The sequence below is a fragment of the Mesoplodon bidens genome (genome assembly GCF_964165515.1).
Source record: "Mesoplodon bidens genome assembly, chromosome: 9".
Taxonomy (NCBI): domain Eukaryota; kingdom Metazoa; phylum Chordata; class Mammalia; order Artiodactyla; family Ziphiidae; genus Mesoplodon; species Mesoplodon bidens.
Genome location: NC_138166.1, coordinates 68,760,532 through 68,783,959, shown reverse-complemented (window position 1 = coordinate 68,783,959; position 23,428 = coordinate 68,760,532). Strand labels below are relative to the sequence as shown.

At 36.4% G+C, this 23,428-nt stretch overlaps 1 protein-coding gene and 1 pseudogene across 2 annotated transcripts in view; one reads left to right on the top strand and one right to left on the bottom strand.

Moving 5' to 3' along the window:
• IMMP2L (inner mitochondrial membrane peptidase subunit 2) overlaps window positions 1–23,428 on the top strand; it is a 903,124-nt gene that overhangs the window by 307,520 nt on the left and 572,176 nt on the right. The window lies entirely within an intron of this gene.
• LOC308622544 (mitochondrial import inner membrane translocase subunit TIM14-like) lies at window positions 6,821–7,361 on the bottom strand (annotated as a pseudogene). The gene has a single exon. The product of its transcript is annotated as a mitochondrial import inner membrane translocase subunit TIM14-like (transcript).

Sequence of the window (23,428 nt, the reverse complement as noted above, 5' to 3'; positions counted from 1 at the left end):
ATCTCTGAATAATTATCTTCATATTGTGCCAATATTACTAATTTTAAATAGACTCTTCATGGGTTCTCAAAAATTTAATTTTAATTTAAATGTTCAAAATGCCCAGTTTAGTGTTGGCTCAAGCCTAAAGCAATGTTGGAGTCACGTATTATTCTTTAGAGGCTGGTATTCATTTCCTCTCCTGCCCTCCATCTCAAGTTATTCCCTGTCCTTTATCCCTTTTCCAATGGCAATGTCCACTAACCTTTATCTTCTCAAATCTTGTGACAGCTATTTAAAATACCCTTGTGACAACATTTAGGGTGCTTGCTCATCTGTCATAATACTTTCATATCTCTGTAATCTGTTTGCCAAGTCTGAGTTGATACTGCTCAATTCAGAATTTTTTTCATTGGCATATTTCTAATGGCCCCATACCCATTCATAAATGCGGGTGTGCACATGTGCATGCACACACACACGCACACTCTTTGACTTTCTCTTGTTTGTTGATGATGCTTACCTTTTACGTGGTATATGATCATCCCTACCACCAGATGAATAAACCATTGCTTCATTTGAACCCATTCCTGAGGGAGAGAATCCTTCATGTGAGTTTGGGATAGAGAGGAAGATCATTCTTCATACTCTTGAATGACCTACTTTAAGAAGCAATGAGGGCTTCCCTGGTGGCACAGTGGTTAAGAGTCCACCTGCCAATGTAGGGGAAACGGGTTCGAGCCCTGGTCCAGGAAGCCCCCACATGCCACGGAGCAACTAAGCCCCGTACACCACAACTACTGAGTCTGTGCCCTAGAACCCGCGAGCCACAACTACTGAGCCCACGTGCCACAACTACTGAAGCTCACGTGCCTAGAGCCCATGCTCTGCAATGAGAGAGGCCACCGCAATGAGAAGCCCACACACCACAACAAAGAGTAGCCCCGCTCGCTGCAACTAGAGAAAGCCCGTGCACAGCAACGAAGACTCAACGCAGCCAAAAATAAAATAAAAAAATAAATTAAAAAAAAAGCGATTATTGGTAAGATTCTGAGATATGTTCTCTTCCTTTGTTAAAGCAAATTCTGTTTCTCTTTTCTGTTCTTGTCATAGCTTTCACAGATATGAGGTGTTTTGTTAGAAGAGAGTATACTAAGTGGACCTTCAGAGCAGATCTTATATTAGGGAATAAAACACATGAAGAAAGCAGTGACAGAGTGGCATTATGTTTTTAGATGTAAGATGGAAGTTCAATAGAAATAGTACTGTTCCCCCAAATGGATAGCTTTTATCTTTAGAAGCAGTTTGTAAATTTTTAGTAACAAGAAGCAGATGTACGGAGTTAAGTCTTTTACTTCTCTGAAGTTGAAAATTTTACTTCTGTAATGGATGTAAGCTCCCTGTCATATAGGATTATAGCCCAATACATGAAGGACTTTAAGATCTGTTGTTGAAATGACTACTCTCCATGCAAGAATATCAACCTTAACAACTTGAGAATTTGCTAGTGCAGTGTTTGTTCCTGACAGTTTGGTTCAGTTATATTGCAGCTTTTAATGCTATAAGAGATTTAGATGGAGAATTACTAGTGATGGTGAACACTTTCAGCATAAGTATTTCATAATTCAACATATTAATATTTCATATTCAGAATAATAAATATTTCTGGAATGATTGAATGGCAAGTGAACAAGGCAACATCAAGCTTAAAAAATGCTGTTTCTTCTGAAGTGAACTGCTGTTTACTTGGCATAAAAAGAATAAGGCAGGTTTTTCGGTAACAGTATTTTTCACCTTTAGACACTTGAGTCAGAAGAAAAGTGCACAAAAAGATTTGTTATAGGACAAAAAAATATCATACAGTCCTCTTTTCTTCCCTAGTAAAATACAGCTTACTAAATATAACAAAATAAGAAATGGTTATGGAAGACAGGATGATAGGTTGTTTCTAAATAATTGAATCATTATGGAAGATAATAGTATGTCAGAACCCAAACTTAATTCATTGAGGAATATTTATACGTTTACTTCTCTTTGCTTTTTGGAAAAATTCTAGCATGTTCCTGTTCCTAGCCTCCCAAATTTGCTCTCCTTCAATCAGTAGTCATGGTCTAGCTGTGCTTTTGGCTTTGGTTGAGTTGGAGGAACATTTAGAGTGGTCATCTGACATGTCTGGAAATTTGGTGATGCGTGAGGCCTTCAGAACTAAGAGAAATGGTTAAAAAAAAAAAGCCCCAGCCAGCTCATTTGCATAACATGAATGGCTCACTAGGTGAAATACAGCTGATGCACAAAGTACACAGGCAGTTTAGGTGAATGAATTGTTCTCTGTGGCCTGTTAGATTTTTTTTCTCCACTTCAGTAACTGCTTGGAAATGAAAATCATCTGGGCCCGTGGGTTGTGAAGTATTGTTGTCTTGCAGTTCCCTTTTGTTTTCTTTTATGCTCGAGAGTTGGAGCTATTAAAGGCAGCTTCATTTATTGTTTAGTTGAATCAGAATGACTGCAATTCCACAAACAAATTGGACTTCAGTTAGGAGTGCTTTGTTATAAATAATCTTGGAAGAGATTGGATTCTTTCCTAGCTGATATACTTCAGCTGTATGTTAAAATCAAAATCTCAAAGGGATTGATTTATTGATGATCTGAGTGATAGCTGAGCAACATACACCTGTCCTCATCCTGCTCTCTTTTGCTGTCTCTAATTCCCTAAAGTGTATTCAGCAAAAGTTTATGGTAAGGGAAATAAATATTCTATTTTCTGAATTATTCTTTTCATTTTAGCCTCCACTTAAAAAACAAACGAAAAACACCAAAATAGTTCTACAATGCACAACCTTTCAGTGAATACTTCTTCATGATCTGGGAAAAAAACCTGTTTCATAGATTGGTTAAGGGCATTTTTCATGGTTGGGTTAGGTGAATCATATTTTCCACATACAATGTTAGGACATTTTGAAATTTAACATTATGTTTTTTGCTACAGGCTTCAAATACCTAAGCAATACCTGTAAGCACCTCCTTTCATTGACTGTAAAAAAAATATATATATATATTTTTGTCCATTAAAGTGTATTTATTAAAGTGTCCATTAAAGTGCTTCAAGTTATTTGGTGCATAAATCATCTGGAGACATAGAAAATCTGGTAGTTTCCTCCTTGGTGGAAAAGATATATGTGTGTATGTATGTATGTGTGTGCATATGGCATGTACTTTGTACTTACATATAAAGATAGAAGTGAAAACTGAGCATACATTTGCTTAGACCTTGGTCCTTAACTATAAATGCCATAATAAGTAGCACTTTGCTTCCTTGATTCATAAATGCTACTGTGGTCAGTTATACTGTCAGTAACAATCATTTCATGTAAGTAGGCTAAGTTGGCATTAATTTTCTTATACATTGTTTTTTTCTTGCTAGACACTTTATGTGTGTTACTTAACTTGAAGTAAATATTATCTCCTTTTTTACAGGTGAAAAAATTAACATATTTAGAACTGTTAACTGACTTACCCTCAAACCACACAGCTAGTAAGTTGTAGAGCGAGAATTTACATCTCTGTCTAGCTCCAAAGCTTATGTATTTCACCTTTCCTTTCTACTCACTGTCTCGTATAGAGATAAAGTTTTGACAAAGCAGCTCGTATTTTCAATTTGATAACGTGATAGATAACAGTGGTGAATGTGTTTAAAGCGACCTTTTTTTTTTTTTGGAAAGATCTGTTTATAAATTAGAATTGTTATTTTCCTCAAATGAGGCACACCCATGGTGACTTGGAGTATATTAACATGTTTTAGATGAATTCACTCTTATTCATAATATTCAAAAGCATATTAAATTAATAGTTTTAGAAAATAAGATGCAAATGTGAATTAAATGTTTGCCTAATTCAAACATAAAAACATAAGGTATTGTTACCTTAAGGTGTTTTGAGCAAGAATGTGCACATAACACTGTAGGGTTGACCTGTGCTGATGTGCTGTTACTATTGTACCACATGTGTTTTAGGTGCTCTATGGTTTACCTTTTAAAAGCATTTAGTGTTCATAAGGTATAAGGTCTGAGTAGGTCTGATGTCTAATGTGCCTTTGATAAACAGTTCATTGTGGCAGAGACTTAGGAGTGGGGGTTGGAATGGGAATGATGATGTTTACTTTTTCTGATGCCACTAGTGTGCTTCAGAAAGAAATTTAGCAAAGCTAATTGGAGACTACCAATACTATTAATTAGGTCTATAGCTTAGACTTGTGAGTACTAGCCTTTATAACAGACTTGACACCAACACAAATCTGTTAAAAGAAAATGGAACTGTCCTTGGCATGAAAAAATGGGATTGTCATAGATACAACACGTTTTGCAGTTTTTCCTTTTAATTACCGTATGAGAACAAAATCATGTTTTGCAGCTCGTCCTTCTTCATTTTCATTTGCCTTGACTAAATCTCACACCTAGGGGTTTGAAACATGACAGACAACAGTTGTGAATCTGTATCTAATAAATGACTGTAGTTTCTGTCCTTCCTTTAAAAATTGGCTATGTTGTAAACATCTGTAATACTAATCAAGACAACCTTTTTCCCTTACTTTCCATACCATGGTTAGATTATATGTCTGAATCAAATCACAAACTTAAGTCAAGTTATTAAATTACTCTTGCTAGAAGAATAGATTTTAAAGGAATGATGAGTTTCAGTCAGTTAAGTGCAGCTGGCAAGCAGCCATTCATTATGGCCTAGTGTGACATTGATTTTTGACTAGAAGAAATGGAAACATAGCAGTAACTGTGTATCCTTAAGGAAACATTCTATATTATAGATGTACTTTGTCTCCTTAAAAGCCACTACCAAAACTTTATTCAAATTGAATTTTGGTTGTACTGATAAGGAAATCTATTGCATAGTCGAAGTCAAAACATTCATTATTGTGAAAATAAGATGCTAATCCCAAACTATCACTTTAGCAACTGTTTCTACCACTGTTCTTTAAGGACACAAGGTGTTTTGTTATACACAAGACCTCTTTTTTTAAAGCAAAAATTACAAAATACACTTAATTACATTTAGTAGGAACACGTGGGCTGACTCATTGTGCGGATTAAATAGACTATCGAAACAAAATCAGTTGATTTGGCTCATTTTTTTTCTCCTACATTTTCTCCAGTGATTACTGCTCTCATCTACTTGCCAAATTGATGGGAGTTGGCAGTAAAAAATAAGCAGTTGAAAATGTGGGAGATTAAGTTTTCTGAATTTCATAGAGGGTCATCAGAGGGAAAGATTACAAAAAGAGTTGGTCTTAACGGGTTGATAGGTTGCATTACGAATTATCTGTTTTCAGTTACAATCACCTAGACCTAATTTTAGAACCCTTGCCTTAAGAGAGAGTTATTTTTGTTTTCCATATTTTGATAAATACGGTGGATTCAACAAAGAAGGTGTTTATAATTCTTGCCTGATTTGTCTTTGTCTTGTCATTAAGTGTCAGAACCTTAGATTCTAATTGTATTAAGTCTGTGAAAATTAACAGTGGAAAGTGGTACAGTGTTTAATTTGCATAAATTAGGCCTTGTTGAAATTAGTGTCTAGGATATTGAATATTGGCTTCAGGGTCTGATCATACTGAATGCTGTACATAATAAAGTCTATTTGTGTAAGGCAAATAAATGAAGGGGGTGGTTTCAGGGACAGTAGGTAGTATTTAGTCACAGCTGTAGCTTGGATAGCAAACTGGCTATGGGATAATGTTGAATTTAATGGGGATTTGAGCCAGTCATTCTCATTCCAATTGGCAGAGACCTGGAATGAGTCCAAATTTGCATATGAGGAAGATGTTCTGAGGCAGAGGCCCTGGAAGGGTTGCTGCTGCTTTGGACTTAATGACAACAAGCCTGATTCATCTTCTTCAGCTAGGCTGGGGGGTACATCTTGATCTTCTCTACTCCTCCTCCACTCTGATGATGAAAGCTACAGTTATTGCAATTATGGCAAGTATTGCACGCATTCCCACTTAATTTTCAGAATAATTCTGAAAGGTAGTTGTTATTCTTATTTTTACAGATGTGAAAATTAAGATTCAGAGAATTTAAAGAACTTAATCAAGGTCATTCAGCTAATAATTGGCAAAATTTAGACTCAGACTAGGTCTGATTGCAAAACCTTGACTTTTCCATCCACCACCACTATTACAAATTATCAAAAAAATTAGAATAATTTTTCTCTGTAACATGTCTATATTGGGTCAGCTTTCAGTTCAGCTTACATCATAAAAGCTATTTTCCCACATGACTATTTTACCTTCTAATAGATCTTTATCACTCATATTCTTCTTTTAGGTCATTTGGAGTGGGGGCTTAAAAGGCAGGCAGCTGCTGGATTCTTTTCCTAGACTGACCCTGGAATCACCCCTGCCCTGTTTTATCTGTCTCTACCAGCTTGCAAGTGATGCTTTTCTGCGTCTCCAATCTTCCAGGCTTTTATAATATTAAGTTATTGAGTGTGTGCCATATATAAGGCTCTGATATATAGTATTAAATCAATAAATTACGGAAGAAGGAGAAAAAGGAAGAGGAAGGAAGAAAGAAATCTGTTAGTTTGGGAAATTGAACATTTCAGAGACAGATTGGGTTTACTTCAGAACCCACCTTACCAGTCCATCTCTGGTGTGCTGTCTGTGTTACTTTCCCACTGAGCTCAGGTCTCCCAAGTGGTGGCTCCTGAGTTCATATACAACTAAGAGATTTTTCTTTTTTCTTTTTGTTTTAGCTTTGAGGCATTTTATTATAAAAAGCTGGTACTCATATACATAAATGAGTAAGAACTTAAAATTCATCATACATTTACTTCATTTTTTAGCTTGACCTAGTAAATCTTTAGCTTCATTGATTTTGGCTGCTATATAAGGAGATCCTCCCTTGTCTGGGTGATTTAAAAGCATAATTCATTGATGAGCATCTCTTATTTTTCCCTTATTGGCAGTAGGGCTTACACCTAGTATTAATGCTGCTTCCCGTTTTGTCATTTTGGGTTCAAACCCACCTCTGTAATAGCCACCACTGAAGGCAGATTTTGGTAGACTTTGAAAAACTTGTTTTACTTGAGGCTCCATATGCTTCACGGCTTGCAAAGCATAACAAACAGCCTGCAAATCCTGCAGCAGCAATGGTTAGTTCAGCTGCTACCACTGTACTGGTTCCCGCTACCATGGGAACTACCATGGTTCCCGCTGGGCTCCTCTGCTTCCACCGGGAGCACGGTTTATCCCACCCCACCAACTCTACGCCTTTTGATTTTTCTTTTTTTTTTTTTTTTAAAAAGCCCCCCAAATGAGTCAGTATGGTGAATTAATTAGGAAAAAAGTATGCATTTCTGTGAGATTTGTAAGCTATTTTTATTGGTGTTTGTGAATGCTTTAAATTGAAGATTCTTTGTTCCTGACATTCTAAACTGCTTCTAGGTCCACAGAAACAAACACACTGGCAAAAATTCTACATCCTAGCTTCTATCTAAATTTCATAAGAAGGATAATGGAAGTGTCGTTATGTAAATTCACGTTTTTTTGGTCTACACTTAAAACTGTGAAGAAAATAGTTGTAGGAATATTAGGCATGTATTCATTCATTCCACATTTATTATTTCTTTTGTATCATGTGTGATATTGAATCTTTTTGTGTGTGAAAATGATTTTGTTTAGTCGGGGTTTTTATTTTTGAGGAGTTTTTTCCATTTTCCATTTTGAATTTTCTTACGATTCAACTTGACTTTCTAGAAGGCACTCTGAAATTTGGCAGTATTCCTTATAGAAAAAATTACTATACTTGACAGTTGTATTATGTGATATTCTATGAGAAATTCTCAGAGGAGTATCTCAGTTATTTTCAAAGTGTCTCCACTTAAAAAACTTCTTAATGAGCATTATAGTAATATTTATTCATGATTCTCTGACTTTATTTTGCTCATTTACTCAGTCATCATTGATTCATTCATTTTCAGTTAATAAATACTTACTAAGCCCCTAACATATGTGTTGCTCTTGGCAGATGAAATGGATATATTTCCCTTATGACACTTATCCTGTGTTGGGGAAGACAGATTAAACAAATAAACGCACTAAGTTGACAACTGGTGTGAGGAAAAGAACAGTGTGTTATGAGAGAGGCAGCAACCCACTTGAGAATGAGCAAGCAGGGAAGGCTTCATTGGGGAAGTAAAATTGAGCAGAGATCTGATGGATGCTTAAGAGTTATTTAGCTCCATCAAGATTTGGGAGAAAGGCTATGTACATGTAGTTAGCCCTCTGTATCCACAGCTATTGTATCTGGGGATAAGGAAGGCCGACTGTACTGTGTCATTTTATATAACGGACCTGAGATTTGCAGATTTCGGTGTCCGTGAATGGTCCTGGAACCAATCCCCCGACAGATACTGAGGGAGGACTGTACCCTAAGGAGGGAACGAACTGGCCTTTTTGGAAGAACCAAAGAAAACCTGTGTGGAAGTTAGAGTAAAGGCTAAAGTTATGCAAGATGGGGTTTGCCATTTGACGATTTTCATTTCCAAGCATGAAGTGAAGTTTGCTAAGCTTTCATGCATTGTTTATAGTAGTAGGAAATATGTGATGGTGTAAATATCAGAATAATTTACCTTAACCATTTGAAAAATGGAGACAGCTTCGTGTTATGTTAGTTGTCAGTTTTTAAATACTTGGAAAGGTAGACAGACCAAGTAATTTGATTGCTGTAGGACTTGTGAACAATTCTTGGTTTTAGTTTTATAAATATTTTTCCTTTGGTTTTGCATGTACACCCATACACCACTTATTTAGCTGTTTTTCTTTTAAGGAAATCTTGTATTGTTTATTAAAGTGCTTAAGAAAATCTCTATCAAAATTTTTATTTTGAAATAAATAAATGGCATTTTTGCCATTCTGCTATCCTATCTGATTGCTGTGCCGAATTCCTCGTCTGAGCTCCCGACATCTGCATCTAATTATCTGCCTGCCATCTCCACCTGTATATCTCAAAGGCACCTCAAACTCAGCATGCTGCAGACTGGACCAGGTTCTCTGCCAGTGTTTTCTATCTTAGTGAAGAACAACCACAACACACCTAGTTGTATAAGTGCCATGTCTCAAATTTATCCTTGAAACCTCTTGCTACCTCATCCCTCATATTGCTTCCACCACAAAGTCCTATTGATCTTATGTTCGTCCACTGCCGTCCATCTCCAGTGACATTATCTGAGTCCAGGACGGCTACAGGTGTTGATTAACCTGTGTCTCTTCATCTACTCAGCTTCCTATAACCTTTTGTCCCACTTGATCCAAAGTGATCTTTTGAAAATTCAAGTTTACTATCATGTGAATAGCCTTCATCATCTTCACTTATTTTAAGATGAAGACCATAGTTATATAAGGTAGCCTAAATGTCCCCATAAAGTCTGTTATCTGCCTGCCTCTCTAGCCTCACCCTCCCCATTTTCATGTAACATTTGAAATAAAATAATTTATGCAAAAAAGCCTATAAGTTGTAAAACAAACAAACAAAAACACCAGAAAACCAAACCAAACAAAAAACTGAACAACCACGAATCTGACCCCCAACTTAAAACTCACTGCATCTCCCTGTGGGTGCCTCTTCATTATCTTTATTATCATTATGTCTTCCTGCTGAGATGTAAACACTATCCTGGTATTTGTATTTTTATAAACCTTTGCTTTACAAAAACAAATAGCATGATCAGAGAGAGAGTGAGAGAGAGATTGATTTTCCTTACTTAGAGATTTCCCTTACCAGCAGTGCATTAAAACTGTTTTTTTTTTTTTTTTTTTAAGAAGATGTTGGGGGTGCTTCCCTGGTGGCACAGTGGTTGAGAGTCCACCTGCCAATGCAGGGGACGCGGGTTCGTGCCCCGGTCCGGGACGATCCCACATACCGCGGAGCGGCTGGGCCCGTGAGCCATGGCCGCTGAGCCTGCGGGTCCGGAGCCTGTGCTCTGCAATGGGAGAGGCCACAACAGTGAGAGGCCTGCGTAACGCAAAAAAAAAAAAAAAAAAAAAAAAGATGTTGGGGGGTAGGAGTTTATTAATTTATTTATTTTTGCTGTGTTGAGTCTTCGTTTCTGTGCGAGGGCTTTCTCTAGTTGCGGCAAGCGTGGACCGCTCTTCATCCTAGTGTGCGGGCCTCTCACTATCGTGGCCTCTCTTGTTGCGGATCACAGGCTCCAGACGCGCAGGCTCAGCAGTTGTGGCTCACCGGCCTAGTTGCTCCGCGGCATGTGGGATCCTCCCAGACCAGGGCTCGAACCCGTGTCCCCTGTATTAGCAGGCAGACTCTCAACCACGGCGCCACTAGGAAAGCCCCCATTAAAACTGTTTTGTTACTGAGTCTACTTGTATGACCATTGAAGGTCTCCTCAAGAGTTAGTCCCTATGTAACCTGAGATGAAAGTCTTTTTCAGATTCCTTTGCTTACTTAGCTGTCTATATTCCAGCTTCATTGACTGTTAATGTTTGTTCCTTGGTGATCTCTCGTTTTTCCCTTCCTCCAATCCCTGCCCATCATAGGGATTCTCTTGCTTTTGTCAGATCTCGCCTGCGCCCTGTTAACATCTGCCCATTCTTTACTCCCAACTCAAGCATTTCTTTTCCAAATAAAGCTTTCTTTGTCCCCCTTCCTTAGTAACCCCAAGCCCAAGTCAGTTTCCTTTGTTCCAGATATTCCTAGGTCTACATTTCCTTTCTTTAGACTGTACCTTATTTTGTAATTGCATAGTTGATAATGTGTTTGATTACTGCCTCTCTCTCTCTCTTTCTCTCTCCCGCACCCACTCACTAAACTGAGGAAAGGGTATCATAGCATTATAATATCTTTAGGGCTTGACACAGAGCTTGGCATCTGAGTGGTGCACAGCAATTATTTAGTGAAAAAAGAAAAGAATGAAGAAATGAACGAGTAAATGTAACTCTACCTCAGCCGGAAGTTTCCTGTAAAACAGAGCTAGCATTGTCCCACATTCATTTTCTTTCAAGATAAGCTATGAAGTGTAAGGTTTCTTGAAATTATACAACACTTTTATAATATATTAATAGTGTCATCAAAACTATTTTAAGAATAAGGGTAAAATAAGTATTTGATCTCGTTGATCTTCCTTCTGCATTTCTTTGCTTTTCAATCTCTTTATTCCTCAGATCCCTATGTGATCTAGAGTATGGAGGACCTTGCTAATGTTTGAGTTGATATCAGACCTCAGTAGGTCCTTATGAAGTGAAGAAGTGAATTATTTACAAGACAAGAAGCTATCCTTCACGTGTATTAAATTGGTTGTAGAATGATCCAGTGTTGACGAATACTGAGCACCAGGTACCCCACTTTCATCATTAAAACAATGCCCTCAGCACACCTTTCTCTTTTCTATGCCATCATAACAAAGACCTGGTTACTTCATCAACTCATTATTGTTTGGTTTCTATTTGGTGAAATCCAAAGAGATCTTCTGTGGTTGTGGTTAGAAATTTATTAAAACATGCAAATCCCTGTTCCATAAAACTCAAAATAAACCATATGCTAGCCATCCTACACTATCCAGGGTCCTTTTTGGAATTACATCTAAGAGCTGAGAAAATGTAACACAGAGATTTTTACCAAAGCTTACATAATCTTCAGGTCTTTATATTTGGGCTTTTTCTGAGCATTTCTCCAATGTAACATTTCCTGTATATTTAGACATAATAAATGAAAAAATGCTTCTAATTGAACCTTATCAAACATTTGCCTTTGAAATGCAAAAGGCTAGTGCACCCTAATGGCATGGAGTATTTTAATATATGCAATAATTCCTTTTCTCTTTTAGTCAAACACCCTGGAAATTCCTCATTAAGTCCGATTTTATCCCTCGTTGAGGTCATTCCCTATGAGAAATTAAGCACTTAAATGACACATGTTATCCTAGAAAGATGGAAGATGGCTGGGAGGGGCCTGGGGTGAGGTGATATGGGAGCATTTGGAACATGTGTAGCACATTCAGCAGGACCTTTCTTATCAGAAACCAGGGAGGATTTCAACTCTAAGGAAAAGTGGTTTCCTTGATTGCCTGACTGTAATGTTCATAGCCAGAGCTGATAAAATCATAGCTGGTACATATGTATCACTATCCTAACCCATAGTTTACATACTTTTAATAATTGCCGTATTTGAAGTACAAACTACTAGGTATAAAATGAATAATATTGTAAGTCAACTATATTCTTCAATATAAAAAGGGAAAGGATTCTTAAGAAATAATGTTCAGTATTTTCTTTGAAACAGAAATTAAGCATTGTTTAAATCAATAGTTTTTTTTAAGAATTAAACATGTAATTATTAAGAATTGATTTTGTTTCCATTGGAATATATCTGTCATCAATTTGGAGAGAAATTATTTTATAATAAATGTGACTGTGTAGAAGCACTGAAGGTTTGTGCGCTGTTGGTGTGTTGGCAAGTTGTTAGTATTTCAGATATATGACAAATAAGGGCTTAGTGTGACAGTAATAGTAGGTAATTAAAAGAAAAACTGGCATTGCTAGTGCTTGTTGACTTACCTGTTTTGTACTTTAATGCTTACTGTTACGTCTTGGTCATTTTTGAAAGGTATAAATTATTTTACCTTTTGTTTTTACGTATATCCATATTTTTTACAATGTAATAAATTGCCTCTTTCCTAAAATGGCTGAAGCCCTTTGTTAAATTTCTTTTTAAAAATTGATAGCTAACTGTAAGAGCAGAGGCTATATTTAATCATAGTCTTTCTTTTGTAAATAACTATAGAATGTTTATGCATTTTGGACAAAGCTTCAGGGGCAGAAAAGCTGCCCTTGCTCAAGTTAGGAAATCTCATACAAAATTCATTGGACTCGCTCAATATATGGTCGGTTTCTGGGAATGGATACAGCTGTGAACTTCAACTTGTTCCCCAGTCCTCTGTACATCCAACACATACTTGAGAGCTGACCTGTGGGATGTGCTGGTCTTGGCCATTTAGTCCCCAGGATCATTAGGAAGCTACCTTGGTTCTTGTGCTTGAAGCTCCATGCTGCCTGGCTTTTGGAAGATATTTCCAGATAGAGACCTTTTTGCTTTATGCCTCCCCCCGCCCCCCTGCCCCCATAAAAGGAAAGTTCTTCTTGTGGAGTCTGATTTTTTTTTTAATGATAACCTAATGTTCTCCCGATACAAATTGATTGAAACAGACTTAGTTGTATTAAGTACTCTGATGCCAGACACATGTTGTATCCTGGCACACGTCCCAAATGCTCCTGTCCCCACCTTGACAGCTTTTTAGGTCTGTGACATTTATTTATATGCTGGCATCATGTGGCTAGTACTTACTTTTAAATTCAGGAGAAGAGAATTATTTTGTTTTCAATAAAGTTTTTTTAATAAAGTGCAAAGATGAAACTATTTCAACAGCAGATAATCTCTTAATGAGAGGATTTCTGGTGAACCCAAGGAAGCCAATCCTGACATTATTTCTGATAGATTTCTGTGGCCTAGGGTTATATTTCAATAGAAGCGGTTTAGGAATCTCTACGTGCTGTTGAAACCAAAATTTGTCATGTTAGACTCTCTAATAAATACAACTAATAAGAAAACAGATTAATAGTAGAAAGAAATTTTCAAAAAAGAAATTTTCAAAGTATTGATTCACTTGAAATGTTATAAATACTAATCTGGATTAACTTTAAAACGGGCTACTATGTGATATGTTTTTTTCTTGTATGTGCTAGAATTCTGCTTATAAGAATGCTTTATTATTAACATATTTAAATGTAAAGAGATATGTATTGACAAACATACATACTCATCATTAGATGTCTGTTACGTGCTTGCAGTATTAACAGTGATTCATTCCTGACTTATGCAGAATTATGAGAGCAGACTTACTGAAGGTTTCTATTCAGTTTTTGTCTTTTTAGGCAGTGACTTTATAGACACATATATGCTTTGGGATTCTTTTTTACCATTGTCCTTAGAGACTGGCAAAGGAAGTTGTAGGTAGATATGGTTTTGTTCAGAACAGGTTTCTAATATGCGTTTTTTCCTCTTGGGTGCTAAAGAAAAAAAAACTGTCTCTTACAGTAAGCCTAAAAGAAAACAGGCAGAAAGTGTGTAATATATCCCACTTCCTTCTTTGCTTATTGATTTTTGGGAACATATGTTGACCAGAGGCAGAAAGTTTGTGGTCTCTTAACATAATGATTTGGGGAGCAACTGAAATGTAGAAAAAAGGGAAGAAGATAAAGAAGCAATGTTAATGGAATAATGCAGAATAGCGTGAGAAAATGCACACTGGTCTAAATGGAGTACTGCTGAGAAGGACATGGTGGTGTGGCTGTTTTTACCTTGAAACTGGCAGTAGTGTCCGGTGAGTGCTGCTTTCTGTGCTACCAATGCCAGAGAAAAGATGTCTGGAACCTTCGAATGCTGCTTGCTCACCTCATCTCTCCTTCCCCTCCCTTTTTTCCATGTCAACGTTTTGTGTGTGCTCATTTGCCCTCTCATCTATTACATTCCTTTTTTATCCTGACCCCTCCCGTTTCATCAGGGATATCAATTCACCAGTCAACTAACCCTTGGAAGTTGGCATTTTCCAGTCATTTCCTCTCCGCTGATTATTATCTTCACACATATCTTGACCCATATCTTGCTCATGTGGTTCTATGTAGTCCTGTTCCTTCTATCCCATCACAGTGTTGCTCTATTATTTCCTTTTCCTTGTAGCCTATTTTCTAAAAGAATGTTACAATGCTGTGGACTCAAATATCACATGTGATCATGCCCTTTCCGGAAAATGAACCAAAGATCATAACCAAAATTTGCCTGTTTTTTTTTGTTGGCAGAGTTAAAATTTCTTCCTTCACATTTCATTCACTTTATATTTAACTAGAATTATGTTGATATAAAATGAAATTATACCCTAACCTTCCTATTACTGTGATAATCAAGTTGATCATCATATACCAGGAATTCAAAGAGCAGCATTGATCAAATAATTGAATGGCTCTTAACTAGCTGTTTGATGTTGGATTCCCTAGAAGCTGATGCTAAGATGAGGATTTATTTGCAAATAAGAAAGTGAGAAACGAGTTAGGGAGTAATAAATGGGAAAGGCAGGACTGGGAAGGGAAAGAAAGGGTGTAATTTCAGGCAAAGTCTGTCCAAGTGCAGCTGAAGTTTAAAATTTCATGGAAGTTCTGTAGTATGAATTATGCCACTGTTCCAACCCAGGTTCAATGAACTGGACATTTATACTTCCATACCTGTCAACCACTGACTAAGGACCACAGGACTACAAGGTAAGGGAAGGTGGATGCTTGCCACAGTTGGACAAAAGGGCTTTAGTTAGCCTTAGGACAGAACAACATTTATGAGTGCTATTTTTTGAAGCAAAATTACACTGAAGTGTAAGAGGCACAATATGTATTATAATGTGCACAGGTCTTGTTGAAGAATTGTGATAGAATTAGATAATTTCCTTTCCTTTCCACTCCATAACTCTACTCCTTTCTACATCATTTTCTTTTCTTTTCTTTGGTTGCAGCCCACTTCATTGATTGATTAGAGAAGGGAGGAGTATTTTCATAGCACTATTGGATAACTGTGGACATTCTTCTTTAGTAATATACTGAAATTCAATAAGTGGTAATTTCTTAAAAAATAGTTATAAACATATTAATGAATTTTTTGTATTTTGTTATTTTAAAATCCATTGATCTACCATGCACTTTGAACAAATACTTTACCCAGGCATAATACTGTAACATCAACTATTGGTCATTTAGAAAATGTTAATTCACTGAGTTTCATAGATTTTCCAAATGTTGATGCATTTCATTATACAGCATAAACAAATCCCATTTGTTAATATTACTACAGATCTAATCATAAAAAATTGCACCGGGAAGCTTTTATGCTCCCAGAGGCCATTAGAAGTTTTTCAAATTTCTAAAAGATTTACCTCCCTCATTTTTGCAAAATACCTGCCCATTACCCAAGTCTGAAAAGTTGTAGGTTGTCTGTCAGTTGTTCCTTCAAGTAAAAATGGTGTTGCATGAAAAAAGTGGCTAGTTCAGCTGGCAACTAAAAAAAACCCACACAGGTGTGCTGTTCCTTGAAACACCTCTTACAGTTTAGTATGTAGCAATTGCTTTGTTTTTATTTACCATTTTATCACACAATAAAAAAAATTGAATCAAGGGTTGAGATATAACAGAATTAAGATTTTTTTACTGCTTCATCAAGGGCATTCTTAAATGAGACAAGCTTTGTTTGTTTCTTTTAAGGCATGCAAGTATGTGGCAGTGAAGAGTATAATGACAACTAATACAGTTTGCTGCCATGGCATTGACTTGTGCTAAGGCACCAGCAATTCTCCCATCAGTGCTTTTGCACCACACGGCAAAAAGGCAAATAACATCTTAATGTTATTATGAAAATAGTTTTGCCATCATGAATTCCTGGAAGGTTCTCAGGGACCCTAGGAGTCCATTGAGCACACTTAATGAACCACTGCTTTAAGGAAGGCAACAACTCTTGGTATTCTCCACCTTGCCACCCCCTTTCAGCTAGTGTCCATTTTAATTTTTACACACAAATTGCAATCACCAATTAGTCCTTAAGTAATTTTGGAAGAGAGTACTTCAGACACCTTCCTTCAACTTCCTTGTGTACTCCTACTTTGAACAGAGTTCCATACTAAAATATCATTAGCAGTTGTTTATTTTCTCTTGGAGATTTTCTTGTAGCAGGTCTACTCACTCACATACAAAGCATAGCTTGCTGAAACTACCAAATTAATTTTCCTTATCTGTTTCTGAGAATTTTATTGTATTCATTTTGCAAGGATATTTTTTGGTTCTGAAAGGATCAGAATAATGACAATCACACTTTGTGGTTTTTGAATGCTTTATCTTTCACAAAGCACTTCTGCATGTGTCATCTCTTTCAGGCCTAACACCAATCCTGGGAGGTTGGCAGGACGTTGTCATTATCTCCACATGAGAAATCCCAGGTTGAGAGAGGGGATGTGGGTTGCTTAAGGCCACAAGGAATGAGTGGCAGAACAAAACTGAGATGCTCTGTTATCGATCTCCAGTTTCCTCCACTGTAGAGCACTGTTTCTTTTCTTGTAACAATTTAAAAGGCATTTCATACTTTTCTCCCTGGTCTATGCAGCACATTTCTGTTATCATTTATGTCATACGATGCCTGCACAGGCTGACTTTGATAAAAATACTGTGCAGCTGAAGAAATGGTGACTACCATAGGCACTGTGGTCTCAGTGGAGGCCTGATGCTGCTCAGAATTCTGTTGTAACCATGAAGGTTAATGCCTCTTTAACCTTAATAAATATCAGCCAACCCAGGTATGAAATTTTCACCTGCAAGGGAAACCACAGAAAGCAATCAGTCAATGTAAGGCAAAACAGTACAGAGAATGGAGATTTACTGGGTAATTAAGCATATTACAAAATAAACGTGACTGACTAATCTATAATCATACGCTGGGATTCGTAATACAAAAGTCTGAAGTACATGGTGTGAGTTAATGAAAAAGGGTTTTGACGAGTTTACAGTAGCAAAGAGTGTTTGCATATTGTAAAAATTAATTGAACACTAGTTTATTATATTTCATCGTGGTCCTCCTTTTTGGCCAAGAGGGTTGAACTGAGCTTCTCAGCTTTCATTTTGTTTAATTAGAACTTCTAAAGTTTTAAAAAAGAATTTGTTAGGTAATATTTTTGAAACACTGCAAACGATAGAGAATAATAATACATATCCATGTAGCCACCATCCAGTTTTCTCATATTTTAGCATTTTGCTGTTTGCTTCTTTTCTTACAGAAATAGTGTTATGAGACAACTGAAGCTCTCTCTGTACCCCTCCTAGGTTACGCTGGTCACCCCCCAGAGTTCATTATTATTTTGAATTTGCTATTCAGTTTTCATAATGCTTTTTATATTTTGACACATGTATTTGCATTGATAAATATCTAAGATTTTTCGTGTTTTAGTACTTTAAAAATGTGGTATCATTATGTACATTTGGCAAGAGTTTTTTCCCTCAACAATGCTTTTGGGATTATTCATTTTAACATGTGTAGCTCTGATGGAGGTATTCAATGCATAGTGTTCATTAATGACTATGCTGTAATTCACATATACATTCTATGATTGATGGCAGTTTAGGTTGCTTCCAATTCTTGCTATATGAAACAGAGTCACAAGAAACATTCTTATATATACTTCCTTCTGTATATGGTCAAGAGTTTCTTTAAGGTATATACCTACAAGTAAAACTGCCCAGTCTGGATGTATGCTTCTTCAGCTTTACTGAGTACTACTGCCAAATTGTTTTCTTTCTTTTTCTTTTTAATTTGAAAAAATCAGATTTTACTTCTTATTTTGAAAAATTTTTTTTAAATTATTTTATTTTTGGCTGCATTGCGTCTTCGTTGCTGTGTGTGGGCTTTCTCTAGTTGTGGCAAGCGGGGGCTACTCTTTGTTGTGGTGCGCAGGCTTCTCATCGTGGTGGCTTCTCTTGTTGCAGAGCATGGGCTCTAGATGCGCAGGCTTCAGTAGTTGTGGCTCGCGGGCTCTAGAGTGCAGGCTCAGTAGTTGTGGCGCATGGGCTTAGTTGCTCCGCGGCATGTGGGATCTTCCTGGACCAGGGCTTGAACCCGTGTCCCCTGCATTGGCAGGCAGATTCTTAACCACTGTGCCACCAGGGAAGTCTGAAACAATTTTTACTTATAGAAAAGTTGTAACTGTAGTACAAAAACATGCTTATAAACCATTTACACAGATTAAAAAATGTTAACATTTTGTCCAGATCTTAACATTTTGTCTTTATATTGTGTGTGTGTATAAAGTATTTTTTTCCCCACCAGAACCATTTGAGAGTAGGTTGCTTTGACAATGTCTCTTCACCCTTTAATCTTTCAGTGTGTCTTTCTTAGAACTGGGAACCTTCTCTTACATAACCACAGTACAGTTATCAAGTCTAGTTTAACACTGAAAATACTTGTATCTAATCTGCAGTCCGTACTGCAGCGTTGTCAGTTGTCCCAGTAATGTCCTTATAGCAGCCCTCCCCCGCACCGCTCAGTCAAGGATGACATTGCGTTTACCTTTCACATCTCTTTAGGCTTTTTTAATCTGGACGATTCTTTAGCTTTTCTTGATCTTTTGTGACATTGATGTTTCTAAAGAATAGAGGAAGTTAAAAGTTTCTCAATTTGTGTTTATCTAGTGTTTTCTCATGATTAGATTCAGATTATGCAGTTTTGGCTAGAATAAAACTAATGTTTTAGTGATGATGTATCCTTCTCAAGGATTAATCATTAGCATTAATAGAATTAACTATTTTGGGATGCTTTTGACATATTTTAATTGACTAACTAAAACTCTTAGTTCTTTTTTTTGATATATATATATAAATATATATAAATGGAATTCAGATTCATATATTATATGAATATGTATATTATATTATATATATATCCATGTATATATAAATGGAAATATTATATTATATTATATATATATATATATATCCATGTATATATAAATGGAAATCTGTTATTCAGGCTGGTAGTGCTAAATTAGCTTTTTTTCCCTGACCCAAGTAGCAAGTACCTTGGAGAATTTCAGTGCTTAGTAAGCTTTGTTACTTTCCCCCCTATGAATAGCACTTTATGACATAGACTGAACTAGACAAATATGCAGTGTTATGTGGATCGTTATGCAATAAAACTGCTAAAGTCACATGGGTGGTAAAGTTTGATAGTCTCAAGCCTGTGAAGCACATATCATGTAGACATTTTAAATATAAAGCTTTAATAGGAATAGGAAAGCCACTTAAAACATTGTTTAGTTGCATATAAGTTGTTCTTCTGGACTTCTTTCATTTTTAATAAAAATTAAAAGTATTATTGTTGGCATTATTTTGATTATTTGTTTCAAGAGTCATTCAGTTTCTCTACCATATTTACTTTTTTCCTTTGGAAATTTAAGTAATTTATAGGGAAATACTTTGATATGTTTTAAATACCTTTTTGTAATTAAACCTTTTCCCCTTAGATTTAGCATCTATTGATCATGCTTGCCTGAATCACGTTTTACTACTATAGCTGGAAAATTGTGATTTTCTAACTGAATTATTCCTTTGTTCTTTCTGTACATAGTAACGTAGTTCTTTAGTTGAACTTGAAGAAATACTTGTGAGCATGAATTCTTAGTCTAAATATTAGATTCAGGATTTATTTTGTGAAATTTATTTTCCTATTAGCCATTTGTTGGCTTCTGAGAATAGAAGTTAAAATGGTATTCCCATTGCCCGAATCAATCTAGAACTACTCTGAGATCACTTATTGATTAATTTATACCTCACTTCTGTTAAGGATTAGAGAAAACTTTTCAAATTAAACACAATAAAACAAATAAAACAAAGAATTAATCTCCAAAATTTACAAGAAGCTCATGCAGCTCAATAACAAAAAAACAAACAACCCAATCCAAAAATGGGCAGAAGACCTAAATAGACATTTCTCCACAGAAGATATACAGATTGCCAACAAACACATGAAAGGATGCTCAACATCTTTACTCATTAGAGAAATGCAAATCAAAACTACAATGAGATATCATCTCACACCAGTCAGAATGGCCATCATCAAGAAATCTAGAAACAATAAATGCTGGAGAGGGTGTGGAAAAAAGGGAACACTCTTGCACTGCTGGTGGGAATGTGAATTGGTACAGCCACTATGGAGAACGGTATGGAGGTTCCTTAAAAAACTACAGATAGAACTACCATATGACCCAGCAATCCCACTACTGGGCATATACCCTGAGAAAACCATAATTCAAAAAGAGACATGTACCAAAATGTTCATAGCAGCCCTATTTACAATAGCCCGGAGATGGAAACAACCTAAGTGTCCATCATCGGATGAATGGGTAAAGAAGATGTGGCACATATATACAATGGAATATTACTCAGCCATAAAAAGAAATGAAATTGAGCTATTTGTAATGAGGTGGATGGACCTAGAGTCTGTCATACAGAGTGAAGTAAGTCAGAAAGAGAAAGACAAATACTGTATGCTGACACATATATATGGAATTTAAGGGGAAAAAATGTCATGAAGAACATAGGGGTAAGACAGGAATAAAGACACAGACCTACTAGAGAATGGACTTGAGGATATGGGGAGGGGGAAGGGTAAACTGTGACAAAGTGAAAGAGCGGCATGGACATATATACACTACCAAACGTAAGGTAGATAGGTAGTGGGAAGCAGCCGCATAGCACAAGGAGATCAGCTCGGTGCTTTGTGACCGCCTGGAGGGGTGGGATAGGGAGGGTGGGAGGGAGACGCAAAAGGGAGAGGATATGGGAACATATGTATATGTATAACTGATTAAATTTGTTATAAAGCAAAAAAAATAAAATAATAAATAAATAAAAAAATATAAAAAATAAAATAAAACAGGACAAAAAAGGTAAAAATTATGATTAACTTAGTGGTACTGTTTAATCATTATAGTTGAACATTGAGTTTGGATCATAGAAAATCAGCAGCTAAGCCAAAGAGACAGCCATATAAAATTACATGTGATTTCACTGTTTCATAAGACAAAACATCTTATAAGAGCTTAATAAAATATATATAAGCAAGAATAGAAGCTCACTTAATTTGAATAACATATAACTTAATTTCATGTCACCAGGAGGGCTAATTTTTGTGTTGTACTAGCTCTATTTATTGAAAATTTATGCACTGGTAAAAACAATAGCTCCAACCAGTACAGACTTACTTAGAACTTTTGTTTCACACTTAGGGTCCTGGGTCTCAGTTTCAGAGATTCTGGGTCATTAGGTCTTGGGAAGGGCCTGGGAACATCACAGGTGATCCTAAGATCACACTATGAGAAACAGTACCTCAAAGAAAAACACAAAAGTTGTGATTTTATTGTGATCAAGTCAGTATTGCAGACTTTATAAAGAGGCTTATAAAATTCTTCCAGTAGTCTCATATTTATAGTATAATAACTTAGAAATTCCTATTTATGAATAATTTGGGGTAGTAAATAAACAGCTAAATAGCTAAACTGAACCATTAGAGCATACACCAGTAGTCGATTTAGTAAGTCAGTAGTATAGTCTTTTACCACTCCAGCCTAATACCCATACTTCCTTAGTATTTTCATAACCTCCTTATTTTTTCATTAGTTTATTAACTTCATTAGTTTTAGTGGCTCAACATACATGACTTTTTAACTTGTGTACATTTTCCAAGTTGTAGAAGTGTTTGTTATTTCACCTTTTTTTTTTTGCGGTATGTGGGCCTTTCACTGTTGTGGCCTCTCCCGTTGCAGAGCACAGGCTCTGGACGTACAGGCTCAGTGGTCATGGCTCACGGGCCCAGCCCCTCTGCGGCATGTGGGATCCTCCCGGACTGGGGCACGAAACCGTGTCCCCTGCATTGGCAGGCAGACTCTCGACCACTGCGCCGCCAGGGAAGCCCTGTTATTTCACCTTTTAAGCAGAACCTTAGGTGTTTGTTTGTTTGTTTTTTTAATATTCATTATTTTGGATTAGAAGAGACAGGCCACCAATTTCCAAGATTTATTCCTCTTTTGCAATAACTGGCTTTAGCCAGGGGCCAAGATTTCAGAACTGTTCATAGAAAGTAATTTCCACTGGTGTCATTGTTAACTAAGTGAGTGACTTTGACATACATAGCTCTGGCCTACACCTGGTCAGCCTGAAATAATCAAAAACAACAACTATTTTAGTAACACTGAATACCAACCTTACAGTTTATAAAGTAGGTTTATTGGAAATCTTCCATCAGCAGAGACTTTCACAATTGCTCTTTGGTTAATGAAAATATTTTAAGTATAACTGAATGTATAAGCCTTGGACTGTTCTGTGATTTCTCTTAAGACTGTATGGGAGACATTTTATTTGTTGCCTGGGATTTATTGCTGCAGTTCTCTTGAACACTGTAATGGAAATAACTGATAAAACTTCTGAAAATATGCTGAAAGTTTACCCCTTTGTTTTATTAAATGTAGCATATAATAATAGCACTGGTACATGCATTCTTGATTTGCAGCTCTTTCAAGAGGAAAACATTTATTTTCATAAGAAACGTGCCATTTATAAGGATTGTACAGCTTAAAAGGTGTGCACAGAAATTGGTAAGACTTGTAAAACATTGGTTTACCATGCCTGGTTGATGACCTGTGCAAGACAACTTTAGAACAGGAACAGTGACTTAGTTCCCAGCTTGGAACATTTGTTTATATTTTGGTGTTTATAAGATCATAGATGCTAGGGTAAACTATTTTCACATAGGGAAAGGATGACTAAGAGAAAATTCTTATTATTGTGTTTATGATTCAA